Genomic DNA, 7,084 nt, shown 5'->3' with positions numbered 1-7,084 from the left:
TTAGGAGGTGTGTTATTACAAGATGGCAAACCTGTTGCATACTTTTCTTAAAAATTGAGTGGCCTAGTCTGAACTATTCTACTTCTGATAAAGAATTATATGCTCTTGTTCGGACCTTAGAAACATGGCAACATTATTTATGGCCCAAGGAATTTGTTATACATTCTGATCATGAATCATTCAAACACATTAAAAGCCAAGGAAAACTGAACCGTAGACATGCTAAATTGGTTGAATTCATTGAGACTTTCCTTTATGTCATTAAACACAAGAAGGGTAAAGAAAATGTTATTGCTGATGCATTGTCTCGTCGTTATACTATGCTTTCACAACTTGACTTTAAAATATTTGGTTTGGAGACCATCAAAGATCAATATATGCATGATGCTGAATTTAAAGATGTATTGCAGAATTGTAAGGAAGGGAGAACTTGGAACAAGTTCGTTCTTAATGATGGATTTGTGTTTCGTGCTAACAAGCTATGCATTCCAGCTAGCTCCGTTCGTCTTTTGTTGTTGCAGGAGGCACATGGAGGAGGATTAATGGGACATTTTGGCGTCAAGAAGACGGAGGATATACTTGGTACACATTTCTTTTGGCCAAAGATGAGACGGGATGTTGAGCATTTTGTTGCTCGTTGCACTACATGTCAAAAAGCTAAGTCACGACTCAATCCTGATGGTTTATATATGTCTTTCCCTGTACCTAGTGTTCCTTGGGAGGATATATCTATGGACTTTGTTTTAGGTTTAACTCGGACAAAGAAGGGGAGGGAAAGCATATTTGTTGTCGTGGATAGGTTCTCGAAAATGGCACACTTTATACCATGTCATAAAAGCGATGATGCTGTTAATGTTGCTGATTTGTTCTTTCGTGAAATTATTCGCTTGCATGGTGTGCCAAATACTATTGTTTTAGATCGTGATACTAAATTTCTTAGCCACTTTTGGATATGTTTATGGGCTAAGTTGGGGACTAAGCTGCTTTTTAGTACTACTTGTCACCCCCAAACTGATGGACAAACTGAAGTAGTCAATAGAACGTTGTCTACTATGCTTAGGTCTGTTTTGAAGAATAACAAGACAATGTGGGAAGAATGCTTGCCTCATATTGAATTTGCTTATAATCGTTCATTGCATTTTACTACTAAGATGTTCCCTTTTGAAAATGTGTATGGTTTCCTACCTCGTGCACCTATTGATTTGTTGCCTCTTCCATCTTCGGAGAAGGTTAATTTTGATGCTAAAGAACATGCTGAATTGATTTTAAAAATGGATGAGTTAACTAAGGAAAACATTGAGCGTATGAATGCTAAATATAAACTTGCTGGAGATAAGGGTAGAAAACATGTTGTGTTTGCACCTGGAGATCTTGTTTGGTTACATTTGCGTAAGGATATATTTCCAAATTTGCACAAATCAAAGGTAATGCCACGTGCTGATGGTCCTTTTAATGTGTTAGAGAAAATAAATGATAATGCATATAAACTTGAGCTGCCTGCAGATTTTGGGGTTAGTCCCACTTTTAACACTGCAGATTTGAAGCCTTATTTGGGTGAGGACGATGAACTTTCGTCGAGGACGACTTCATTTCAAGAAGGGGAGGATGATGAGGACATCAATACCATTGTTACACCCAGAGCCTCTGCTGCTATACATACTGGACCAATTACTAGAGCTCGCGCACGCCAATTGAATTATCAGGTACTTTCATTTCTTGGTAACGATTCTAATGTTCATGAGAATATGATGCTGCCTAAATTGGATACATTTGTCTTGCTTACAAATGAAGGGCCTAGCTTGGACAAGAAAGATGAACCTTGGAACAAGTTCAAGCGTGGAGATGATGGCATGCACAAGGGGATCCAGAACGGAGTTACAAGTGATGATTTCAGGACTTTGAAGCCACCCTAATGAGTGCATGAAGCCTTGGACGAAATATACAAGATGCCACTTCATAAATTTCGTCCAGAGGCTATTTTAGGTGCTGTGTCACCTTATTATTGGCCCAGGCCCATGTTTTTTCGTAATACTTAAGTATAGGCTGTTTTTAGAGTCCGTATGTGTGGGGAAACAAGACTTAGGGTTGGTTTCGGACACCTCCTCCAAGGGCCACGAAATTCCCCCCTCTTCCTCCATATATACAGCCCTTAGGGCGTCGTTTAGACTTTGTGTTTTGTTTATATTAAAAGTTCGCCGTAGCTGCAACTTCGCGTACTTCGTTTGTGTCCAACGACCAGACCAAGACGTCACAGAACCCCACCTTGATCAATAAAGCTTTCATCTTATATTCGCAATATCCAGATTGCAATCTCAGTTTCTTGCTTGTTCTTCGTTTGCTCGCAGGAAAAAGGCCCTCGTGGTCAGGTTGATCATGCTCCGGCGTGGTCAATAACCCCTCGGAGTTGGTTTAGCGATTGCTAAGGCGCGACGTCCTCGCACGTTCGTAGTCGGATCGTCAAAGTCGACTTCCTCTAAAATGATAGCCACTATCTCATCGAAAGACGGGACACCTTTGCCTCTATCAAGTGGTATCAGATTTCCAGGTTGCTCGGTGAGATTTTACAGTGTTTCGTAGTTTAGGTTGAGTCTGTTCTTCATAACTATAGTCCACGAAAAAGCCAAAAAAATTTAGGGTTAGGTCATCATATCCGAACCAATCTGAGCCTTTGCATAGTCTTATTAGAGTTTTGTTTTGATGAATTTGTGGTTGCATCGTCGTGTCGAGTTGCTGGTCTTAGCGTCTAGTCCCTTAGAGTTTCGAGTTCTGTTCACAGGTTGTCATGCCGCCGCCGCACCATCGTCATCATCCTTAGCATATACCACCACCCCACCATATACATCGCCGCTGCCATATACAACCACCAATCCGAGTCCACATATACCATCGCCATATACCACCACCAATCCGAGTCCAGATATACCACCACAGTCCGAGTTCCACCAGATTCATCTCCGCCACCAGTCCTAGCCCGAGTCCAGTATTTGTTGCTTTGTTTTCGAGTTCTAGATCATGCCATACTCTGAGTCGTGACAGAGTAGGACTCCCGAGATTACGTGCTACCCGCTGAAGAAAAATAGTTCCAAAGTCAAAAAACACTAAGTCTAGAAAATTCTGGCTAGGCAGTTTTTAGACCATTTGTAGACTTTTTCGAAAAAAAATGTTGCGGAGCAAAAAAAAAGAGAAAATAAAGTGCAAAAATAGTGAAAAAAAGAAAAAAAATTCAGAGTGTGCTCCTCCATTGTTTATGTGCAGCGCTGAGCTTCTGTTAGTGTTCTAGGCTCACGTCTCTAGCACGGTCTAGCCTAGGACCAGCACAGTACCGGCGTTGAGCATTTATTCAACTTTGCATCTCGGAATTGATTATTGCTAACCCTTTTTGCTACCATATTATAAGCCTTCCCAGCTCCACATACATCTATGTCGTGCGTTTGACTCTCCCTGGTAATCTCTCTATCCAAGCTTTGAGAGTTTTGACTACGACGGTTGCCGATCACCGCCTGCTGCTGGGTAAGAAATGGTAAGAATTTGAGATTTGCTTGATGGATTTGTGACACCATCACCACCTCTTGTTAGTAGTCTATAGGATCATATTCTTGTGTGTTTCTATTGTTGCTAACCATGGCAGGATCACAAGCCGACGAGACTGACTGGGAGAACATGACGAATAAGGAGTTGCATGATAAATTTCAGCAAATGATGAGTGGACAGGTGCAAGATGTGCTAAACAGATTACTGGTTTAATGAATTGCTTGCGCGTCTTCCACCACCACCACCGGCTGCACCTAACGCACCTCTACAACAACAACAACGACGACTACCTCCACATCGCGAAACAGCCCTCCGCCGAGCGAGCCGTCTCCCTCTTGCACCTGGCCAAACAGTTGGTGCTGCTGTTGATACTTTTGTGGCTCCTGCTGCTGATGCGGAGGAGGATAATTTTGCAGGAGATTACGAGGATGAGGTTGATCAAAATCAGAACTACGTGCCACCACCAGCACAGCAACCACCAGGTCGTCCACATGCAAATAATGGCAATGGTAGGGCTCACCCTTAGGTACGAGATCATGACCATCTCCCTAAACTAAAATTGAATATTCCACCATTTGAGGGTAGATATGTTCCTGATATATATCTTACTGGGGAGTTAGACACCGAACAACGATTTACATGTTTACAATATCCCGAGGAGAGACGTGTTCCTGTTGCTGTTTGTGCATTTACTAGTTTTGCATGTGTTTGGTGGTCTGAGCATTGTAGATTATATCCTATTCCAGCTACTTGGGCTGCTTTGAAAACTGCTATGCGTACTCGTTGGGTTCCACCATATTATCAACGTGAATTACTTCAAAAATTGCAGCGTTTAAGACAAGGAAAAAATACTGTAGAAGAATATTATCAGGAATTACAAACTGGCATGATTAGATGTGGTATTGTTGAGGAGAATGAAGCTATGCTTGCACGTTTTATGGGTGGATTAAATAGAGAGATTCAGACGATTCTAGAGTATAAGCAGTATACTAATATCACTCGTTTATTCCATCTTGCTTGTAAAGCTGAACGTGAAGTGCAGGATCGACAGGCATTGGCGCGAACTAACTTTTCTCCAGGTCGATCTTCATCACGGACACCACGTGCATCCTCTACTTCCACTCCACCAGCACCTCCATCAGGTGCCACCTCCAGCCGTGATACAAGAAAGCAGGCACAGCCACCACTATCTGCCAAGAGCACACCTCCCGGGCATGCGCAGAGTTCTTCTTCTTCCATGGCATCAACAAAGCACACAAGTGATATTATTTGTCGTCATTGTAAGGGAAGAGGACATTTTGCGAGAGAATGAAAATCTCAGCGTGTGATGATTGCTACTGAGGATGGTGGGTATGAGTCCGCTAGTGACTATGATGAGGAGACTTTGGCTCTTATTACACGTGAAGAACACGGTGGAGATGATTCTGATCATGAGACGCAATACATGGCTCCTGAAGATGCTGACAGGTATGAATGTTTAGTTGCTCAACGTGTTTTGAGTGTGCAGGTCACACAAGCTGAGCAAAATCAGAGGCATAATTTGTTCCATAGAAAGGGAGTTGTGAAGGAACGTTCTGTTCGCGTCATCACAGATGGAGGGAGCTGCAATAGCTTGGCTAGCATAGAGATGGTGGAGAAGCTATCACTGACCACAAGACCACATCCACATCCTTACTACATCCAATGGTTCAACAACAGTGGCAAGGTTAAGGTAACACGTACTGTTCGTGTGCATTTTAGTATCTCTACATATGCTGATTATGTTGATTGTGATGTGGTACCTATGCAAGCATGTTCCTTATTACTTGGTAGACCATGGCAATTTGATAAAAATTCTATACACCATGGTAGAAACAATCAGTATACTCTTGTTCACAAGGATAAAAATATTACTTTGCTTCCTACGACTCTTGAATCCATTTTGAAAGATGGTATTAATAGAGCTAATAAAGCAAAACAGGAGAAAAATAAGAGTGAAAATCAGATTATGGCAAAAGAATTTAAGTAACAAATGAAACCTAATAATAAAACATCTAGTGTTGCTTCTGATATTAAATTGAAAAGTGCATGTTTACTTGCCACAAAATCTAATATTGATGATCTAGATTTTAGCAAATCTGTTTGCCATGATTTTGTGTGCAAAGAGGCATTATTTTCATTCGAGGACGTGTGTTCCTCTTTGCCTCCTGCTGTCACTAACATTTTGCAGGAGTTCGCCGACGTCTTTCCAGAAGATGTGCCACCGGGATTACCACCTATTCGAGGGATTGAGCATCAAATTGACTTAATTCCCGATGCATCATTACCCAACCGTGCACCATACCGTACCAATCCAGAGGAGACGAAGGAGATTATGCGTCAAGTACAAGAACTGCTCGACAAAGGTTATATATGCGAATCCCTTAGTCCTTGTGTTGTTCCTATCATTTTAGTGCCGAAAAAGGATGGTACGTCGCGTATGTGCGTTTATTGTAGAGGCATTAATAATATTATTATTCGTTATCATCATCCTATTCCTAGGCTAGAGATATGCTTGATGAATTGAGTAGCTCTACAATATTCTCCAAAGTTGATTTGTGTAGTGGATACCATCAAATTCGTATGAAATTGGGAGATGAATGGAAAACAACATTTAAAACTAAGTTTGGATTATATGAGTGGTTAGTCATGCCTTTTGGGTTAATTAATGCACCTAGTACTTTCATGAGGGTAATGAACAAAGTTTTACGTGATTTCATTGGACGATTTCTGGTAGTTTACTTTGATGACATATTGATTTATAGCAAATCTTTGGAGGAACATTTGGAACATTTACGTGCTGTTTTTAATGCTCTAAATGATGCATGTTTGTTTGGTAACCTTGGAAAGTGCACCTTTTGCACAGATCGAGTATCTTTCCTTGGCTATGTTGTTACTCCACAGGGAATTGAACTTGATAAAGCCAAGATTGAAGCTATTGAGAGTTGGCCGCAGCCCAAAACGGTTACACAAGTGAGGAGTTTCCTTGGTCTCGTTGGTTTCTATAGGCGTTTTGTGAGAGATTTCAGCACCATTGTTGCACCTCTCAACGAGCTTACAAAGAAGGATGTGCCTTTTGTTTGGGGTACCGCACAGGAAGAAGCCTTCACGGTATTGAAAGATAAGTTGCACATGCTCCTTTACTCCAACTTCCTGATTTTAATAAGACTTTTGAGCTTGAATGTGATGCTGGTGGAATTGGATTAGGAGGTGTGTTATTACAAGATGGCAAACCTGTTGCATACTTTTCTTAAAAATTGAGTGGCCTAGTCTGAACTATTCTACTTATGATAAAGAATTATATGCTCTTGTTCGGACCTTAGAAACATGGCAACATTATTTATGGCCCAAGGAATTTGTTATACATTCTGATCATGAATAATTCAAACACATTAAAAGTCAAGCAAAACTGAACCGTAGACATGCTAAATGGGTTGAATTCATTGAGACATTCCCTTATGTCATTAAACACAAGAAGGTTAAAGAAAATGTTATTGCTGATGCATTATCTCGTTGTTATACTATGCTTTCACAA

Source organism: Triticum aestivum, chromosome 2A (assembly GCF_018294505.1).
Source record: "Triticum aestivum cultivar Chinese Spring chromosome 2A, IWGSC CS RefSeq v2.1, whole genome shotgun sequence".
NCBI lineage: Eukaryota > Viridiplantae > Streptophyta > Magnoliopsida > Poales > Poaceae > Triticum > Triticum aestivum.
This window is presented reverse-complemented; position numbering follows the sequence as displayed.